This window comes from Lissotriton vulgaris, chromosome 2_1, assembly GCF_964263255.1.
Source record: "Lissotriton vulgaris chromosome 2_1, aLisVul1.2, whole genome shotgun sequence".
NCBI classification, from domain to species: Eukaryota; Metazoa; Chordata; class Amphibia; order Caudata; family Salamandridae; genus Lissotriton; species Lissotriton vulgaris.
Window position 1 is genome coordinate 2006806818 of NC_141687.1, and position 22816 is coordinate 2006829633.

A 22816-nucleotide genomic window follows, 5' to 3' on the forward strand; every position below is an offset into this window, starting at 1 on the left:
CTTCCACTTGGTGCATTCCAATCAAATGTTAGTGGCTTCACTGGGATGTCATCAGACGTTATCTGACCCTGTGGAGTCCTTCTTGGCCACAGCCTGCCACTTTGCACCTCAGAGGATTTTTGACTTCCATTTCAGAGACTAAGTCTAATCGTAATATATCCAACCAGATGGAACCTGGTTTCTGTATCTGCCCCACACTCCATTCTGATTGGCCTTAAATTGTGCCTACGTATTAGTCAAGGGAAACAAGATGACTGCGGTTTGCGCTTAGCACTTTTTGGTGATGTTTATAACACTTTAAAAAATTCAGATCTTACTGGATTTTTTTTCATTTTGTTCACTAAATATTTGTTTTCATAAATTGAGGTGTGATTTTATTATGTTAAACTTTTTAACCGTTTTAGTACTTCTGAAAGCTTTGCACGTTTTTTTTTTAAAGAAGTTAAGCCGGTCTCCTCTGTGCCATAGCTACCAGTGGTTGATCTTGGGTGTAAATTACTGAAACCTTTACTAAACTTATAGTGAACTTATTACTCAAGGCTGACTGCCATCCACCCAAACTAATAATCCACTTTCTCACACAAGTGCACATGTTGGCGTTGGAGACTTTTGGATATTCTTGTGCAGTTGGAGAATTCAGAAAAGCAGGTGGGAGGATTGAAGTATATTTCTGCCTGTTGATTGATGAGTATATGCTTGCATTTATTTATATTTATTTATTTTATAAACTTGTATGGCGCAACAGCTACCCAAGAAGGGTTTCCCGGCGCCTGAGAACACAGCATCATAGATGGAAGAATATAGCTGGGTCATTCAGGTTACTGATCGAACAACCAGGTTTTAATCGCTTTACAGAACCTGGAGAGACTTCCCTCCTTTCGTATGTGAAATGGAAGTGAGTTCCATATAGTGGGACCCAGGTGGGAAAAGGATCTTCCTCCCATCCTGGAAAGCTTGAATCTCGGTACGCAGAACTTTTCAGCTGATTGGGACCGTAAGTTTCTTGTAGGGATATAGGGATGTGCTAGTGTCTGAAGATATTGCGGGCAGTACCTGATTTAATTTTAAACATGTAGTTTAAGGCCTTAAATCTGATGCGATTTTCTACCTTCAACCAATGCAATTCACGTAAGTAAGCGGACACGCTGGTATTTTTAGGGATATGGCAAAGAAGTCGGACAGCCGTATTTTGTACTAGCTGTAATCTTTTTATGACTGCTTTATTTGCCCCCAAGTACAAGATGTTCCCGTAGTCAAGCCGGGATGTAATTAAGGCATTGACTACTGTTTTTTGCATGGGGACCGGCAGCATCCACAGAATCTTCTTAAGCCATTTGATAATGGTGAAGCAGAGACCCACTACTTTGCTTGCCTGTTGCTTCATGGACAAAGTATTGTCTAGAATTACTCCCAAATTTCTTGCATGGGGCACTGGTGTTGGAAGATCACCCATCTGTGTAGGCCAGTGTGATATATTCCAGAGCTCTGGATGTTTGCCCAGAAGGAGGATCTCTGTCTTGTCTCCATTTAATTTCAACTGGTTAGTTGTCATCCAGTTGAAGATGTTCAGGAGACCACTTTTGAGAGAAGAAGACGACGATGAAGATTGGGGTTCAGATAGTGAAAAGACAATTTTTGAGTCGTCTGCGTACGTCATAAAAGTGAGTCCAGCTTTTTCCACTAAATCTGCTAGGGGTCTCCGGTATAAATTGAAAAAGAGCAGGCTAAGAATGGAGCCCTGTGGAACCCCGTGAGGGGAGTTAAAATGTCCAGAGCTTGCAGTGGCAGATGCTATTTGGTATGTACGTTGGCTCAGGAAGGATCTGATCCATTGCAGGGCCATTCCACCGATTCCATTTTTTTCAAGCGTGGTGAGTAGTCTATTGTGCGACAGTGTCAAAGGCTGCGCTTAGGTCGAGTAAAACAAGCGCAACCGTTTGACCGTCGTCGAGGAGTTTCTTGATGGTTTCAGAAATTTCATTGTGATAGGCTACTTTAAATGTTGTGATGAGAGCAATATTTAATTGTAGGTAGGACACTGAAGAGTGCAAATTAACTGGCACCAGAAGGATTTCCTCAAGACTGCAAACAAAAGCTGTCCCAGAATGTCAGGTTTATTCGGTAGTCCCAGCCTTAGGTCCATTACTTACAATTGACCACAATCATCTTTCCTGAAAATTGGTCAGATAAACAGAATTTGCAATGCTGACCGCAAATAAGGAGGCCTAATGATTATTTATTTTAGTTACTGGCTTGACCTGACAGAGTACTTATCAAGTGATGTTACCCATGAATAAACATTTTTTTTATTCAAGGAATTTCTGAATTGGATTTCTCTTTAAGCAAGAGACCACAATCATAATCGCTGTTGACCTACCTGGCTTAAGTTGAGGATATGTACTTTCTGTGAAGCATGCAAGCCAGAAATGATTCTCAATGTGAAACTTGTTCTGTCTGACAAGAGAGAAATGCCCAACTTCAGATTCTCCAGAAATTCAGAGCAAATATGTGTTGCCTTGCAAATTGAGTCTGGTTCTGTAGCCCAAGATATTGACTTGGAACTCTGATTTTTCATTGATTGTATGCGTTTGTTACGATCAACCTTAAATAGGTTCAGGAATAAGGGAAGTAGAATGAGCTTTACCATGACCGAATTCAGATTTCTGTTATCCGGCTATTACAATATGTCCTGGCTTTGACCTAGGAGATACCACTATCTTCATGTGACCTGATTGAGTACCCACAGGGTCCAAATAGTCTGACCCACAAAGTTAATTGGTTTCTTTGAGAACTCTGCCACCATTGATAACTGATGTTACAGAGCATGGCCTTAAGAAATAATGCACGTGGTGCATGTGCAACAATTGAAAAATCTGAGAGGGGAAAGTACCAGAGAATCTTTGGATGAAGAAAGCAAAGGGATGGGTATACTTTCAGGCACACCCAACCAAGCCAATATAAATGAGACCAGATCCACATATGATTAAATTGTTGATACAAAAAATATGGATAGTGCACCTGCCTTGGTGTTTTACCACTCAGTACTGCACCCTCCAGGGCAATCCTCTGCAAAGCTGTGCTCCCACCGCTAACCTTAACAATTGGAAACCTCATACTCCAGCTTGTGGACAGATTCATCCTATCTGATTTCTTCTGTATTGCATCTGTCAAAAAAATGGACAGCCAAATTGCTAAATTCTGCTTTCCCTCCAGTTTGTGCACATAAATGAGCTCTGCAACCTGGTTTATTGAAGGCCAGTGCCATTGCAGTTGGGCTGTCAATGATGCTAAATGTAATTTCACAAAGTAGGGTCACTTGTCGCAAGGCTGAGTAATGTGTTCAAGAGCAATGGTGGTGTTAGGCTAACCTTCAACATATAAGCCATTGAGTAGCCCTCTACCAAATCCTGGTGCCTTTCTAGACATAGTGTATTCCCTTTCATTTCACTCAACCCGGTGCCAAGACATTAGTCACAGGGCTGAGCACATTGCCTAGAATGACATGTTCTCCTGTCATCCTGGACACCTCAAGTGGTCCACTAGAGACAGGATATCCAGGGTGGCATTTCTTTCAGGTAACACAGATTGCCACATCAGAAAGGCACAGTCTTTAAGTTGACTCTGGTTCTCCCAGTCTCTGCTCTGGCCACAGGTTATGGTTCATATTCTCAATGTCATGCTTAGGAGGACTGGCTGCTCCATAAAGAAGATACACCTGTAAACTCCCTGACATCCTCCTCGAAGGAGAGCACTTCAGGAACACTGTCATGTGCCTCCTATGAGGATAGCCCAACTTGAGCATTACTTGCCTTGACCAACGCCCACCCAGGACTCTCCTGATAAGTTTAGAGAGAGTTTTCCTCTATTGGGGTTGACTGCTGTAACTGAGGTGGCAGCTTAATCCAACAGGTGTCCTTCCCTTTCATGTACCGTCTTCAGGTTAGAGTATGTACCCTGCTGAGCACTGGCTCGGTAACTGTATAGAATAAATACCCACACTATAGGACTGCTTTGTAGGTACTCAATGCAATCTATAAGGAGGCCATGGAAAAGGCAACTGTATTTCTTTAAGACTCCACACTGATTTCAAACTGGACTATATACACGCCATGTTTGATCAGATGCTCAATTCACAAAATATAGGACTCCATGTTTGAATTCTGCTCGACGTTTCCCCTTTCTAATGTTAAGCATATAGACTTTGTTAAAGCCCTTGTTCCTAAAGGGTCTGCAAGTGACTATGAACGCATTATTAATCTTTAATTACTATTTTAGAATGCATTTGCTGATTGCTAAAGTTCTGTTCTAGCAGAAAGTTTGGGACCAAGGACATTCCATCATACCCAGGAAGGACCTCTATAGCCCACCAAGTTGTTCCCAATGCACAGTGGACACATAGGGGCACAGAAGTAACCTCTCTAATATGAAATGCCTGGCACATGGCAAATTCCTCAGCCAGTTCCTGTTCCTTCTCGCAACCTGGCAAGAGTATCTTAACTATCTTCCCGAATCTTATGTCAACTGAAATTTAAATTCAGAAGCGAAGTATAAGACACCTCAGCCAGCAATGTATTTCCACTCGTTGCCCTTCACCTATGTTTACTTTGATTCCATATTGCTCACACCTTGCAGACTGTTTGAAGTATGACCCTGGTATGTCAAATGTTAAATATGGAAATAGGCAAGTATGGGAATGACACTAGTAGTGCCATTGGCATATTAATAAAGTTTCATGGCTAAACAGTGTAAAGAATACACTTAGTGAGATGGGGATGAGCGGCTTATGGAAAACCCCGGGTGACACTATTTTTCCATCTAAAGCAGTTTAAGGTAGCATACTGGAACATGGTTGTAACGAGGCGCTTTGCGGCCCTTACTGCTGTTTAGAGCATTTCTTGATTTAAAACATCAAGCAAACTATGAAGGCTATTGGGACCTAATCACCACCCCTAAAGACAGAAACCTATACTACCAGTTTAGGGTGGGTTCTCTCCCTACTAAGGTATTTACGAAGAAATGGAGTAGCACGACCACTAGTGTATGCCCCCATTGTCCAGATGCACAAGAGACAGTGATACATATTTTCATTGCTTGCCCAGCCTATCGAAAACCTAGGCTTAGATGGTTGAAACCTGTATGTTCTAACATGGGAACCAGGTCCAGCAATGAGGCTCTTAGGATTTTAAATACATCAATGGAAGAGTCTATTACGGTCGCTGTCGCTAAGTTTTTGGGATGGGTAATTCACTCAAAAACTAGTAGCTAAAAGTAGATGTCTAGATTTACTTGCACATGCACTTTGCACGTTGCACTTTATATTATTGGTTTTGTGCACCACTAAAGCTGTAACTCCCAATTGTTCACCGATGAAACTTGAAATTACAATTGGTTATCTGACTGGGGTCTTCCTTTTTTTTAATATGTTTTAACGTAGTATTTGTATAATTTGTATCCTTTTAGATCAGTTGTTCGCATATTTATGAACTGACTGAATAACTGTATTGTACGCATATTTTGAAATGTTGTTTAACTTCACCGCTACATATGTAATGTACCAACTTTTGTGATTTTTAACATCAAAATAAAGTTAATGAATGATTACTGTCATTGCCATACTTGCCTATTTCCATATTTAAATAAACTTCCCATACCAAAGGAAATAGTCATTTACTGCTATGGGCACACCGACTAAATCTACTGGAACTAATGCTTTTGGGTCCCTTGAAATTGACATTGCACCAAAGAGATAAATTCACATGACTGGACAGATGGCCCACTCTGAGACCCTCAACAGTTAAAGGTGTATACTGTTGTTGGTATAAGCGAATGTGGGAGCCATGTTTTCAGAAAAGGGGAACAATGAAATATATGGTTCAAATTCTCAAAAAGTTAAATTTTTCATTTTGGAAAACCAATATTCCAGTCTTTCTTCTCATGCTCTTTAATACACTCAACCCTACTAATTCATGGAGGAAATAAATTGGTGTATAAATGCCAACCTTCAAATTTCACCGAACTCCACTGAATGTTGGTTTATTGAATGAATATATCTGATTGATTATTGAATTTCCTTGACCTTGTTATATTGTTTTTGCCAAAACATTGAGCAATTCAGTAGGTAAAACAAGAGGCAAACTTATTCTTGCATCTAATACCATTGTGCAGAGGTGGTGATCCTCACCCTCAAAGACTGATAATACTCCATGGTAAACCCAGTTTAGAATCCTGTATAATACAATGGTACTCCCAATAATTTGGAAAACTTTCTTCTTGGTGCTTAGAAAGTGTCTAAAATGGGGCGTCTGGTTTGGCACCCTGAATTATTGAATATTTGAATAGCACAAACTACTATTAAACAGTGTCTTGGTGTTGAACATGATGGCAAATGCTCACTAGAGCTTTATGAGAGCAGAAAGCAAGTACTGTATGAACAGATTATGTCAGATAATGTGACTATTCTTAGACTTGATATCAGAAACAAAAAGTGTTCCAATATTTGTCCATGAGGTACAATAAGGATCTTTCACCAAGTCAGGTTTTGCATTTCTGTGGGGAGAATTCCAACTGATCAGTGACGAATACCTGAATTTGTGTAGTGGTGAAAGGGCTGCTTCTGTTATAAGTATTTGTATATCCAAAACCTACCTATAGAGCTGTTCAAAGGTGGGAGCGCTCTGTTACTATTCAGATTTGTTGACATTGATGCAGGATGCTTGTGAGTGATGAATTAGGTCATCTGTAAATGTTATTGTTCTCTCAATAGTTTGATCTTCTGCACATTTCTAAATTGTCGAATGGTTGGTATAGCTCTGATATTGGTCTGAATTTTGCTCTGGGCCACTTCTAGAACTCTCTGTGGCAGATGAAGAAGCGGTCAAAATGGTGCTATTGGAAGCAGGTGAAGATTCTTTAGATGTCCAGAAACAGTGGGCTACAGGGGTTGCAGCGAAAAAGACAGAGGGCAAGGGGGGGGAAGCTGAAATCTGGATGAGTTGATGTTAGAGTTAAAGGCCAATGTACACAGACTTTTTATAGTCTAGACTAGATTAAATGATTGGCTGCATCACCATTTTGCTGCATGACCTCGGCAGTGTGAGTATATTTGTTATTAGATACTTTATCGCCAATTCTTTAACAGTAACTTTGCTGCTCTTGGGGATCAGTGAGAAGGTGTTAACATAAGATCCTATATTAGCCACTTTTCACTGGGGTAGAAGTGATCAACATTTCCAGTCCTGAAAAAAGCCTGCAGAGGGCCTGTTCACCATTCAGCAAGATGATCACTCTAAGAACCCCATTTAGAGATCAGTGGGGCAAGCAATAGTTATGGGGCCCAACTGTGGTGGTTGACTCTGTGGTAGTGCGAGTTGAGAAGCCCAAAGATTCTCAAGAGGGGGAGGTAGGTGTAAAGTGAGCAGACTCATAACTCTAAATACATCCAGTGACTCCAAAGATTACTGTTATGTAAAGGTGAGTATTTATCTACTAACATGAAGTACGGTACAACACAGTATACAATATACACAGTCTTTATAAGGTAGGCCACTAGCATTACCCTGGTCATCTCTTGCCCCTCTTCCTCAATGCATGATATGAGTGCCCTCTCACGTCTGGTGACATTCAAGCGACGCCTCCCAAGTGAGTGCTAGTCTAATAAATTCTATGAAGACTTTTAGTAAAAGCCCACATTTCCTTGCACCTGGGACTGTTAGTCAGAACGAGTCACCCCAGTGTCCAATGGCCCAGATTCAGTCCTACCATCACTTGCTGGGTTGGCAGTCTGGAGCAACCAGATGTGCATTCCCGGTCTGATGGTGAGCAGGGGGCTGAGGCGGCAGATGTCCACGGCGCCCCTCTGATCTAGCGGTAAGTTGTCTTTATCTAGAGGAGGTACTCAGTGCTCCTGAACTCTGAGTTCAAACGAAGCTTCACCTAACTGTGTAACAACCTACTGACGATCCAGACTGCACACTGCCCTCAGGTGACTGCCCTCCTTCTGGACTCTGCTTCCCCACCAAAGTGCAGGGGGTCTCTTCTTAGCATACACAGGGCGATGGCCCTTGGTATTTTTTGGGATCCCTTCTCGACAGACGGGGATCGCTTAGCAGCATCCCTCTGATGACAACCCTCTCTTTATTCCAGCAATACCAAGGGCAAGTATTGCACCAGCGAAGTGACCCTTTCTCCCAGCAGCAGACTCATCCTGGCATCCAGTCGGTAACACCACACCCATGGGCTTGGGCCCAATCCTCTTCATAGGTCTGGTTCTCTCTGTAGACTCCCACCTGGCAATAAGTGGGGGGGGGGGGCTGTTGACCACACAGTACACACTAGTAGATGACTTGACTTGAACGGCACACTGTTTTGATGGATCCGAATGTCACGCTCCACTCCCAGGATTTTCTTGGCAGGACCTCTACTGGACGTCACTCCCTCAAGGCAATCTCCTCACAGGACCCACTGCTCTTGGGTCGGGCAAAAGCTGGTGTTCCAGGTGAGTCCCCTGATTCTCCTGGGTGATGTCCCCTCACCCAGCATGGGAGACTGGCAGACATGTAGTCCCCAGTCCTGGCCACAACAGGCAACAAGCTTATCCACACTTATTTGCAGCTTCAGTTTGACAATTAGGGAGTCTCAAGCTCCCCTTTTTATAATTCATTTTCAGACACATTTCTGATTTAGTGTCTGTCTTTGAAGTAAGTGTTCTAGTGGTTTCCCACTTTGAAGTGCCCACTCCTTTGTTGTACTCCTGCTCCAAAGTGCAGTCTATCCCAGCAAGACAGTCTCCATTTTTGATAACCCCAACCACTGGTCATGGGAGTGACTAGAGGTTCACATCTGGATGTCCGTTTTAGCGGTCTGTTCATCAAAAGGTTGGCAAAGGGCACCAGCCCTCTTCCTTTATGATTCTCTTATCAGCCCCATCTCCTTCCTCCGATGTACCCGGCCCCTATGACCAGTGTTGACCTTTCATAATCAACGAACCCCTGCTGATGTGCTCTTCCTTCCTCTGTGTGTCCTACTCGGACAGAGTTTTAGATTTCTGCATTCCTGAGAGCGGAGGGAAATTCCTTCCTCCAGCAAGCACCGGGCCTCCCAAAATGGAACACATTGTCTTCCATGCATTGGGTCCAATGCAATCACACACACACACAACTGTACAAACACGTGTGCAGCCTCCAATTAATTGTACCCTTGCACTATCATCCACACATTCCAACAAACTCATCCATGTAAATGTAAATGTAAAGGAAATGTACATGTATTTATATAGCGCAAATCACAGACCCGGTATCTAAGCGCTTGCTTAGGGAACCCGTCCTGGTATTCCCCTGTGAGATAACCCCGGCAGGGTTATCCGCAAGGTGAAAGCCAGGCATCCCGCCGCAAGGGGCCGTTGTGGAGATTAAGCAAGCTATTGCCCAGAGTCGCAGAGTGTGAACCCGTGAATCGAGTAGGCACCGGAGCGAGAATTGTCGAGTCCGTGGACATCTTTTTTAGGACTCAAGACCCCGCCGAGCCGGGAATTGAACCCTGGTCCCGGGCTGACCTCTGCTTCCAGGTCTGCCTCCTCTAACCAGTGAGCCACACTTCACCACCACAGCACAACAACTCTATAATGCAGTAGCAGCTGACAGGCCCACAAATGGCACGGTCCCACACGTAACCATGCGTGCTATTTCCTAATGCAAAAGTTTCCCAGCACACACACACCACACTTGTTATTCCTTGATGCACTGTAACTTCTCGAAGTCACACATGTATCCCAGTGCACTCATGCACCTAAGCATGCTATCTTCTGATGCACTGTACCTACTGACTGGCACACATACATCCAAGTGCTCTACGCTATCCATTACACACCAAAGATGAGTTAAGCACAAAGCAGTTGAAATTTACCATTCGGCTTGGAGATGACACACCTGTGACACATGTAGAAAGGTATTTTACTCTTCTGATCACAAAAAACAGGGTATGCTGCCACCACTGCACTTGTGCTACTTAAATCCCCATCTAGTGCTTTGGGCACCTAAGCAGACCATAAGACAGGCCTAGGTCATAGTTCATAACGCACATGCATGATCTGTGTTTGCTCTTGGCCAAATATTGTTACCAATGATCCAGAAATCTTCGGAGCTGGGGCATTCAGGGCAGGGATTATACCTCTTTTACCATGTAAGGGACTTTTCTGTCCTAACAGTAACCAAGGGGCGATCCACATAGAAATCGAGAACACAAAATGATGGAATAAATTGTCTAGAGCTGCTGCATGGATATTAAAAAGCTAAGGGAGGAGCCCTGCAACATATAGGTCAAAGATGGGTAACAGGGAAAGAATAAGGTTGCTTTTTACTTGGGAATTCTGAGTGACATCAGAACATTTCTTCAATCATTTTCTAAAAATGTACAGCCAACATGTGATTTGCCCTTCGCGAAGAATAGACATGGACCTCCTAAAAACAAAAAATATTGTTGTACCTCCAAGCTTTTACACTACAATCTTGACTTTTGTGACTTTAATCATGCATACTGGTACTGACCCCAGAAACAGGTATCAATTCCTACATTACTCGAAGGATCCTACCAGAAACAAGCACATTCAGAAACTGTTAGCCTGGACATCCTTAGAGTGATATTCCTCCAACCCTATTTTACCTTCCCCCACATCCCTTCTGTTTTCTGTATTTGTATTTGTTGGCGTTAGGGACTCGGTGTACATTATCATTCCTGTGACAAAGTGCTTGAGATCCAACTCTAAAACATAGTTAAATTGTACCCAGGGCCTATACTGTAAATTATATGCTACTGGCATGCCTGTAGGGTCAAGACTGAGTTGCACATAGCTGGGTTCAAACTGAGGTGGCATGATTTTGCAAAGAACGATGGAATTGGATGTGCTCCTCCCCCCCCACCCCCCACCCCCGAGTACTTAAGTGTCTGAGCTTAATTCAAGCATTCCATTTTTTTATACTTTACTAGTGGGCCTGCAACACTCCTTGTGCTACCCACTAAAGGAGCACTTAAAAACATGCCACATGCTACCCATTGCAGACTGTAGTGCATTTTTAAACTGCCATTTCGTACTGTTATAATAAGCCTTTTCCCAGGCCTAATCTTTCCTTTTTAATACATTTGTCACCATTAAGTAGGCCTTAAAATCCCTCAAAGCAGAGTGTATGGCATTAAAAAAAGTAGGGCATTTAGGTTTACGTTTAACATGCACTGGTAGTGAAAAACTCCTAACTTCGCTTTTCTCTATAAGGCCTGCCTCTCCCATTGACTAACACTGAATTACCCTATTACATTTAATAATTGCTAACTTTGGACTGGGAGCAGATACAAATGTCCTGTTTAGACTGAAATGAATTCTAATGCAAAATCCTCATTATTGGTAAAGTGTGATTTAAATTTACAATTCTGAAAATGCGACTTTAAGAAAATTGGAATTTTCTTGTCTTAACCATTTGTGCCTATTGCCAGTGTCATGGGTCACATGACTGTGAATGGCTCTGCTGTTGGGATATGTTTATTCCTCCTAAACAGTTGCGCAAATGGGAGTAAATGTGGCAAGATGGTCATCCTACCTCGATGGCTGGGGCAGAGCTGTACCCTGCCCCACCTGCACTTCAAATGGCTTGCCTCCAACACACATATACCATCCTTTTATCACCCGAGACTTCTTGACCCATTGACATGGGGAGGAAAGAACTATCCAGATTTTGGGGTAGGACTGGGTTCCCACCCACTTTTCCCCTGGCACTAGGTATAGATATTGGACCCTGAGAAGAACAGGACAGTCCTAGACCCGGGGAAGATTCAAAATGACTGTCCTGCTGCCTGAAGAACTGCCTTGCTGCTTGGAGGTAAACTGGATCAGTTTCTTGAACCCAGGATGCCTGAGTGACTTCCAAGGCTAGTTGGATGGCCTCCAATGTATGCTACAGGGACATTACAAGATTCTAAGTTCTTGAACCCTGCTGCTGCTCTCTGCTGGAGTGACTCCTAACCACCCAAATGGTACCCCATGTCCTGTACCTTTTGTGACACATGACCCTGACTGAGCTTCTCCTACTGACCATACAGTATGCACCTCTACATCTTAAGGGCTAACAGTCTGGGTTCTTCACCTAAGTGCAGCAGCAAGAATACATGTTTACGCACACTTTAGAATGACAGTACTCATAACATTTGGATATCATTAAAAATGCATTGCAATTACAGTCCCTAAAGGCATCACAGCTGACCACAGGATTCAGTAAATACAGTCAGACACCCTAGCAGGAGTGTCTAGCCACTTAAATCCACCTTGCTTATGACCACACCTTACAAACAGCGAAATTCAGTCCCTCCAAAAGAAAAAACCATGCGTAAATGCCTTTCAATGTAATTACACCATTTCACCTCCAGGGGATGCCCTTCTCAAGACATCTCCAACTCCGCTCTTCAATCTTTGATGCACTTCTCAATGCACCCCCAGCTGTAGAACAAAAGTTCCAGCCTAGGAGGTGATGCAATCTTCGCTGAGCGTTGAGGGGTTATTCTTTTTAAATCCTCAAAAAACATAAGGTGGGACTTAGCTTTGTGCTGGGCGTGAGACTGCGCTTCTCCAGCAGCTCCCCAGCACCTTTTCACACTCAAGGATGACCCTTCCACTCTGGAGCCCACCGAAACACCAAAAACGATCAATTACCGATGCCTTGCAAGGCATTATGGGGTGCTTCAAGATCCTGCTGCTGAATAACAGATGAGCGGCTCTCCCTCTGTGCCGGGGAGAGCCGCGCTGGCACTTCGCCACTTTCTGGGGCCTCATTGAGGGGCCCGGTCCCACTCAGACACCCAGGTGAGCCCAGACTGTTCGGGGAGCCCACCCCAGGCTGCTGCTCCTCTTTTCTGGGGCCCGGTAACACCCGGGCTCCTCGCACCCATGAATGTCTTCCTCTGGGGCTCCGGTCCCACCCGGGGCCCCCGCATGCCTTTCTCAATGGAGTGGAGCCCACCCCTGGCTGCCCCCACTGGCTCCTCGCGTGGCCAGCACTCTTCTGTGCTGCTGCGGGAGCCGGCAGTCCTCTTCTGGGCTGCCCTCTCCGGCAGGCAGACGCGAGTCTGCTTCCCCGCTTCTGTGGGTCTTCAGGGGAGTGCGACGGCACTCCCCTGGCCTCCGCCACACTCTGGCCTGGGGATGGGGTCCCCTCCATCCTGGCACTTCGGGTCTGGGGATGGCGTCCCGGGCCCCTGAACATCTTCGGGGGGGTGGGGGGGTGTGACTGTGCTCCCCCCGCATCCTGGCCCCTTGGGGCCTGGGGTTGGGGTCCCGGGCCCCTCCTCCTCTGCATGGGGTTGCGCGACGGTGCGCCCCATTGCCATTTTTGTCGGGGGCCAGGTTGGGCTCCTGGCACCCCGTGGGGGCATTTTCATGGGGAGCGCAATTGCGCTCTCCTGCCTCCCTCTTCGGTGGGGGCCAGGGTGGGCTCCTGTCCCCCGTGCAGGGCACCTTCATGGGAAACGTGACAGCGCTCCCTGGCTTTTCTTTTCCTTGGTAGCAGCCCCTGGGACCTGACCCACCCCAGGGGCATCTTTGAGACCGGTGGCGGAGCCCCATGCGCTTCGTCATCTGTCTTCTTAGGGGGCAAAGGTCGCCTACCTTCGGTGGCCATATCTCAGCCCCTGGGGGTCCGATCTGCCCCACTGTTGCGTCTTCTTGCTCTTGGTGGTGTCCCCCAGCCACTGGGAGAACTCTCCTTTGCCCTCCGGGTCTCCAAGAAGGGGCATTCTGCAGGGAGTGGTCTTTACTGGCTCCCTGCGCCTCTTCCTCCTGTGCAGAGGCCCCTGCTTCTTCTTCTGGTGCTGTTAGGGGCCTGGGGGGGCAGTCAGGGGTGTCCTCCTTCCAACTGCCCATTGCCAGCCTCCAGCACCTTCCGCCTCAGCAGACCGCACCCCAGATAAGAGCTTCTCTTCCTGTGCAAGTACTTTTTAAAAGTTGTGTAGGGGGCTGGCAGGAAGTCTCTGTGTGTCCTATCAAACAGCGACACATCACTTCCCTGCCCCTGCTCCCTCATTCTTGTCCAGTCTCTGGGTTGTTCAAAATGGAGTCATCCAGTGTCTCTGGCCACATGGCTCCCCTTCCCCCAGTGCTGCCTTCACCTTGGTTCAACTTGGTGCCTGGCACCCAGCGACAGTGGTTGATGGATTTGCTTGTAGCTTCACCTATCTCCCTTCCTGGAGAGAAGATATTTGCTCTGGGAAGAAAGGGCATTAATCTAACCTGACAGGGTCAGACCCCAACCAGGGACTCAGAGAAATATGACATTTCTGGATGACCCAAAAGAAGTACAAATATGACTTTGGACTCTGCGGAATACTTTTTTTCACATCCGCTACACTGGACTTTTGTGCGTGTCTGGAATCGGTAGACCTTGTGGAAGTCATTCTAGCCATGGGTTCCCCCTCCCCATAAGGGAATAATGAAGTGAAAAACATAGTAAAGCACACTGACTTTCCGTGGCAGGTTTCCTTCCAGTGTATAAAGCCTATTCCATGTCACCACCCAATTCTGCATAAGTCCTGCTTCACCATTCAATTTGTACCTCCTGGACTGCGCACGCTAGGAATCTCCCATGCGCAGCCCCTACCCGTGTGCACACGCATGTACACATGTCTGCATGTAACCAGCCTGGTTCCCCATACTCCAGCTGCTGTGCAGCGGCCTAGTCAAGCCAGTGGGACACCAGTAAAATCTCAATGCAGTCTCCTTCATTATGAGTTCACTGTGGGTGAGTCCCAGATTATGAGGTTCCCCCACAGTAAAAGCTCAACAATTAGGTGCTCAAAAAGCGAAAAATCCGGGCGGCCCCTAGTGTCAGAACTACCTTCTAACAGGCATAGAGTAGAATCCCTGGTTTGGTGGGCTCGTTTTTTTTACCTAAACATCCTGCCAAAATGGTTTTACAATCTCTGGATATCTGCCCTAGTATAAGCTAATTCTTGATTTGATTGCGTTGATTGGGAGGAATTGTCTATGGCACAGAATCAGACTTTTCCTACTTAAAGTGGCTTTGTCTTGCTGTCTTTAGAAGATTTAATTCATCTGAGATAGAGTATGATGAAACTGCCGCTGACTATATGTTTGGCACCTCAATTTCAATGTCCACAATCTTATAGAGTCCTGTGCCCATACCCTCCGAGACCTGCCGCAGTTAGGTCCCACTGGAGATCCAGAAGCGTAAAAATGAAAAAGTGTGGAGGCAGCACCAGGGATGGAGTCACGACAACCAATATGTTCTATTCAAAAATCTTTATTCTTCGTTGGATTAAAACAGGACAACAGACAATGTGTTTCTTACTTTAATAGAGACTTCTGTACCAGACAGGTCCCACTTTCAGAATAAAGGAAGAGGTCAGCCCAGATATTGTAGGTTGGGTATCAAATCCCGGCCGGAGCAGGTGAGCTGTCCCTCTAAATTATATAATAACTTAGTGACTCCATCCCTGGTGCTGCCTCCATACTTTTTCAGATTTCATGCATTTGATAAAGAGATTGAAAACGTCCTCCCATCTTGATGATTTATAGTAACCCTATTTGGAATTGTATTCCTGGTTATAGTACAAGCACTGCTTTTGAGCGTCACTGTTTATGAATTCTGATATTTTCCTATTATCTAATTTGTCACATGACCGTCTGTCTTTGTGAGCGTTTACCTTTCTGAGTCATAGATCACTAGAGCAAATCACACGGACTAGCTACACATCATTAATCAAATCACACGGACTAGCTACACATCATTAATCAATTTTAACGGAGTATGACTAATGGTTCAAGCTCATTGATTCATGCATAGCAGTCTGAATTGTTTTTCTTTTGCTGATATAGATTAGTTACTTACCTGTAATCCTAGTTCTCCTCCAGGGGTATCCTCATCAAAGTCATAAGCATTAGAATATTCCCGCCATGCGCGGGACCTGAAACACTATATTATATGTGCCCCACATATATGTATATATATATATATAACAATAAGCAATTGCAGCCTAATATACACCAGAGCTGAATCATGCTGAAAGGAATTTCCACCATACATGAAAAATATGCATTTGAAACAGGAGAAACCACTACAAAATGTGTTTAGAAACTGTTTTAATGCTCAGAAAACAGTAAAAATTCTCAGAAATCACTGAAAGCATAGGAAGCTCCCAGGCTGCATTGCGAATACACAGTCCAAAAAGACTGAAAAGCTAACCTGTAGCTGCATAGCCATAAACTGACACCATGCCTTTAAGGCACTCCTGACCCCCAGCTTCCCATCATGCCTCAGGGGTGACAGTTAGGCCAGTTATTCTTTGCGGAGACTGAAAAAACCATGGAACAAAGAGGTTAACAATATCTCCAAATTATAATAGTCCTTTGCCCGGGGAGGCGGGAGTGTTGCTTATGACTTTGATGAGGATACCCCTGGAAGAGAACTAGGATTACAGGTAAATAACTAATCCTTCTCTTCCAGGGGATCCTCATCAATAGTCATAAGCATTAGAATAGATTAGCGAGCCTCACCTCATCTCCCTGCGGGCAAAGGAGAACACAGAAAATGTGATCAGTAAGCTTAGAAAAACCAAGCTAGGATAGAGCAAACAAACTATCCAAACAGATTCCTCGAGGAGGCTTGGCCTACTTGAGCATCAGCCCTGGAATCAGATTCTAGGCAGTAGTGCCTCGTAAAGGTATTAACTGATTTCCAGGTGGCAGCCTTGCAAATCTCTGACATTGGGATGTCATGTAAGAAAGCAACTGTTGCCGCTTTCCCTCTAGTGGAATGTGCCTTAGGAGGCAAGAGTAAGTGCCTTTTTGCCAGCTGGTAAGCTAAGGTGATACAGGAAACAATCCCTCTCGAAATGGATCTCTTAGCGGCTGGGAAGCCTGTTCTCATGGCGCCATAATTGACAAATAACTGATCTGTCTTCCTTATGCCCTTGGTGCTTTCTAAGTAGAACTTAAGCACCCTCTTGAGATCAAAGGAATGAAGCGACCGCTCCGCTGGGGTTGCTGGATTAGGGAAAAAAGATGGCAGGGAAATCGACTGATTGATATGAAAATCAGACACCACCTTAGGGAGAAAAGAAAGATGCGCTCTTAAGACTACTCTGTTATGATGGAAAACAGTGTAAGGCTCATTGGTACACAGAGCTTGGATCTCGCTTACTCCGCACGCTGATGTAATGGCTACCAGAAAAGCGGCCTTCCAAGACATATGCTGCAAGGAAGCTCTATGGATTGGCTCAAAAGGTGGGCCCATCAATTTGGATAACACCAAGTTGAACTCCCTCGGAGGAGAAGGGTTTCGAACAGAGGGATACACTTTCTTTAACCCCTGCAAGAAGTACTTGACCACCTGCAGAGGGCTGACTAGGCGACTTCCTGTACGCCGTAATGGCAGATAAATGCACTCTGATAGAAGCATACTTTAGACCAGATCTTGCTAAGTACAGAAGGTAAGGGAGAATGACATCCTCTTGCCCCTTCGTAGGATCAAGGTGAAGCCTGCACCTCTGTCGCATGAAGACAGTCTCTCCTCCGAAGGATACGCTCTTCCCACGCTTGTCGAGAACAGAGCCGAGGTAGTGGATGGTCTGGGTGGGATGCTGCACTGACTTCTCCATGTTGACATGAAGGCCGAGGTCGTGCAGCTGTTGCAGACAGGTCTGGAAGTCGTGTCTCACTTGCAGCGGGGATGGACCTTTCAACAGCCAGTTGTCTAGGTATAGATAGACGAAGAGACCTTTTTTGTGAAGAAAAGCTGCCACCACTGCCATGCATTTGGTGAAGACTCGCGGAGCCGACTTGAGACCAAAGGGCAGGACCTTGTATTGATAATTTTTGTGGCCGACCACAAACCGCAGGTACTTGCGATGACGTCTTGCAATGGAAATGTGAAAGTACGCATCTTGGAGACCCACCAAACACATCCAATCCCCTACTTGCAGATGTGGAAATATTTGGTGATGGGCCAACATGCGAAACTTCTCCTTGATTATGACCTTGTTCAGAAGTCGAAGGTCCAGGATCTGTCGAAACTTGTCCTCCTGATCTTTTTTGGGGACAAAGTATCTCTTTGAGAGGGCCGAACCTCTTCTATCGACTGCTTTTGAAGAAGAGCTCTCACCTCTTTTTGAAGCAACTTTAACTGATGAGGACGAGACTTTTTCAGTGGTATGTCCTTTGGAAGCGCACTGAAAGGTAGCGCGTGTCCATTGCGCAGTATATTCAGCACCCAGCGATCTCTTGTCATGCTAGCCCACTCTGCCAGATGTTGTGAAGCACTTCCTCCCACTGGAGTGGGCAACGGTGGTAGAGGAAGCCCCTGCTCATGACTTTCCTCCTGCTTTTGCTGTGGTAGAGGACTGCTGTTGGTGACCACCTCTACCTCTGTTGGACTTTCCCCCTCGAAACTGGGACTTCCTTTGGCTCTTGTTCTGGGACCACTGAGGGGTTTGAACCCTCTGTTGAGGCCCTTTGCGCTGGTTGGATTTGTAGTGGCTCTTAAATTCCCTCTTTTTCTCCTACCCGACCGCTTTGACGGTGTTCAACTCTGTTTTCATCCTATTCATCTCCTCATCGGCGTGCGTGCCGATTGAGAGAAGAGCCAGAGAACGGGAGGTTCAAGATTCTCTGCTGCGCATCTGGCTTAAGTCCTGTCAATCTTAACCAGGATGACCTTCTGGCGCATATTCCATGCGCGTAAGAGTGCGCTGATAGCACCGCACCATCTGCCGCTGTGCTTATCATCTGATTAGCCAGCAAAGATCCCTCTGTGACTCTTTCACCAAAATCCTTTTGGTCTTCCTTTGGGAGCTTTGTTTTGAAACGCTCCAAAAAGTCCCAGAGAGCTCTGTCATAGCGGCCAAGCAACGCAGCCGCGCTGGAGACCTTAAGGGATGCAGCAGCAGAAGTGCAGTTCCTGCGACCCCATGAGACCTGGGACCTGCTCTTTGTCTAGTGGAACAGAAGAAGTGGCTGATACAGCATGTGCCTTCTTTGCCGCCGCCACGATGATGGAGTCTGAAGGAGGTTCCGTCTTGACGAAGACCGGATCCGAGGTAGCCGGCTTATATTTCTTTAAGAGGCGAGCCAGCGCCGCTTTGATGGTTGCTGGAGTTAAAAAAGTGTCCATGACCAGGTCAAGGATCCCAGGAACCAATGGGAGCAATGGCCGGGATGCAGTCTTCTGATGGAGAGTCTCGAAAATCACTGTTGTCGTGACTTGTGGGACAGACATCTCAATATTGAGCTTCTGAGCACCTCTCTGCAGAACCTCATGGTATGTGTTAATGTCACTGCTTACAACAAAGGGGACACTGTTCCTAGTACGAGGTGCAAAAAGTCACCTGTGTATGCGGGTGCAAAAAGTCACCCATATTAGAAAACCAAGAGAGAAAGAGAGATAGGATTACTAGGTAAAGTGACCCACAGTGAACAGGGAAAACATTTAGTGTCCTCTGTTGCCCTCACACACCTCAAGAGGTGTCATGCTTCATCATCATTATTCTATTTTCACGTGCACCACATATTTTTAAACACTCTGGTCCTGACGAAGCGCCAACGACCCTTAAGGCGACACAGGCGCGAAACATGTTGACCTATGTCTAGACCCTGGCATAGTATGCCCTTGGGGCTAGATTTTATTTATTCAGCAACTTAGACTGCTTTGGGTACAATTTACAAACATTCGCTGCATGGTTACCCATTATGTACTTTACACAATACTTGCACGCACTTTCTTTCACCCTCACATGACCCCTTACCCCGCACACCCACATGCACCATCCGGCAGTCCTAAAAAGATCTCCGACAAAGAGTCCCTTCGGGGGGCCCGTAGGGAATTGCAGCGCCGGCCCTACGAGGAGCAACTGCCCGATGATGAAGCATGACACCTCTTGAGGTGTGTGAGGGCAACAGAGGACACTAAATGTTTTCCCTGTTCACTGTGGGTCACTTTACCTAGTAATCCTATCTCTCTTTCTCTCTTGGTTTTCTAATATGGGTGACTTTTTGCACCCGCATACACAGGTGACTTTTTGCACCTCGTACTAGGAACAGTGTCCCCTTTGTTGTAAGCAGTATTAAATTAGGAGCATGGACACTGGACCTGATCAAGCTCCTTGGTCCACCCCTCTTTTTTTGTTAAGTAATGTGTTAATGTCATCCATGGGAGAGACCCTGGTTATTGGGCTCCAGTAATCCCTCCTGGAGGACCGGGTGGAGGAAGTCGAGGAAGTAGACTGTGTTCTCCTACTTCGCCGGTGTGCACTGCGCCTCCTTTCCCGTGATCTGACTGTGCGTTCTTTATGCCTCGGAGAACGCCATCTATAGTGCCTTCTCTCAGGGGACCTCTTGTGCCTGCGCCTGAAAGAGCTCACTCTGTCCACTTCATCCACCAGTCTCTGAAGAGGAGATCTATGAACCGGACTGGAATACTCCTGCATTCGCCTTGTTGCCCCAGTGTCCTGCCAGGGACTTAAGGGCAGCCGCCATCTTGGCAGAACTGAACAGCAGCAGGAGCCTCCTTTAGCCTTGAAGGAGACTTGCAAACATGGGCATCATCTTCCGGAGTGGCTGACCTTGAAGAAGCCCTCCTGGAAGAATTAGAGGACGAATGGCGTGAGGCTGACTCCGTCACCAGGACCAACCATCCCCAGACCTCACCGAGGCCTGTCTCGACGCCGAGCGTGCTCTCGACGTCGAACAAGCATGCACTCCAGACGTCTATCTAGGCTCCTGCCGTCTGCTAGACATTGAACGTTGTCACGACGGCGACCGGTGCCGATGAGAAGCAGGTGAGTGCTGTCTCTACGTCGAACGGAGATGAGAAGCCGACGACGGAGGGTTTCTCTCTCTCGACGCCGAGCGTCCTCTAGATGACAGCGGAGCTTCCAATCTCGACGTCGATGGTCTGCGAGACGACGGAGGGGTTTTTCTCGCCCTCGACGCCGAATGTCGTCGAGACGACGACGGAGACCTCATCCTTATCGCCGAGTTGACGGCGGAGGAATCCTTTCTCTTGACGCCGATCGCTGATGGGATTGTGATGACAGAAGTGAGCCTTCCCTCGACGCCGAACGTCAAGCCGACGCCGGCGGAGGGTCTTCGCCCCTCGATGCCGATCGTCGCCGTGTTGATGACGGCGGAGGAGTTTTGCTCCTCTACGCCGATTGTCGCCGAGATGATGACGGCGGAGGGTCTCTGCTCTTTGACGCCGATCGTCGCCGGGTTGAAGCTGGCTTAAGTCCTATCTCACAAGCCACTCACAACAGATAAAGCGATCTACCTCTCTCGCCAACCCCTCTCTGCTACATCAATGAGTACCCTAAGGTTCCATCCTGTCCTCTACACTATTCAATCTGCCTTTGGAACGACTCTGCTCCCACCTGGAACATTCTAACATTTCTCTACAAGATAACTCAACTGTTCTTGAAATTCTCCTTGGAAGATTAAGCAAACTTGTCTGAAACTGTTTGTGATCTTCAGTCCTGAAAGTCACTCTAGCACCTCAGATTGCACACCCAAAAAAGAGCTCCTTCTACTCTTTCTGCCACACTGTACCCCATCTGTATCATCCTGGTTACCCTGCTCGAATCTATTTGACTGCAAAATATCAATTATAGAAAATGTAAAAAACTTGATAAATACCTTTATCCACAAGCTCAAATCCACACTCCATGTGGGTGTGAAGGATGCCCAACTCCAAATCAGACTTTTTTAGAAGGGGTTAAGAAGCTATTTTCTGCAGATTACTTCAAAAATTAAATTTAATCTGTAGTCTTCTCTAAATAGGATTATGGCAACTCGCTACTAACTGGTACTCCCCCAATACACCTAGGCACTTTGAAGGACCATTTATTTCTGCAGCCCACTTAGTCACCATCACTAGAACACCAGTGCTCATCCCTCCTGTTCTGGCCACACTCAGCTGGCTCCTTATTGAGGCCAGAAGCACATACAGACTGATGTACATAATTGCCAAGGCTTTGCCAGATAGTTGACCCACAAACAAATGCTCTCAGTAAGCCCCTGTTCTCTAAAGTACAAAGTCTATAACCGGAAACTACAGCCTTAAAAAAAAATACACAACCCTGAAACATGCCTGCCCTGGCGATGCTTCCAGAGTTTGGAAGGCCATCCCATCACCTAGTATAAGGACGAAGCCCTCTCTGGAGTCTTTAAAAAAAAAAAATCCTTTTCAATAATATTTTGCATTATAAGGATTGATTGTCCACAAATAGGTCACTTGTGAGTACTTACATATTTTATCTAAGGGTGGGCGACATTTGCGTAATAATGTAACATTTCTGGAACATTGTTAAATTACTCCTAATTATGCAAAACGCAAATAAAGTATTTCAAGCTAAAAAAAAATGCATGAAAATTTCAAGTGCCTCAAACAGCAAAACGCAAAGTTACACAAAATATGCCTGTATAATTTAAATTGCCTAGTACCTCCTCCCTTTTATCTCCCTTAGAAAGCTAATACTTTCCCTAACTATGATGTTCTTCGATAGACGAATTGCCTCTGTTCTCGCACCTCAAGTATGGGTACTTCCATTTGTTGTGCTGCTATTATGCACATTGAGTAGGTTTTTCTGCTGCTTTCGGCGCTCTGAGAAGGGACTGCTTTGCGCTATTTAAAACACACAAAATAAAAATGTAAATGTAAAATGTAAATGTATGTGTCTTGTAAAGCGCACTGCTGCCCCGAGGCGTGGTGGCGCTGTAGACCGCTGGGGATCCCGTCCTGGCTATCCCTGTGAGATGGTCCCTATTGTGGATCTC

General features: G+C 45.8%; 1 protein-coding gene across 1 annotated transcript in view; it reads left to right on the plus strand.

The window, feature by feature from the left end:
* The window catches only part of LOC147733640 (lamin-B3-like), a 315941-nt gene that overhangs the window by 291132 nt on the left and 1993 nt on the right, over positions 1 to 22816 (plus strand). The gene's annotated exons all lie outside the window — the stretch shown is intronic.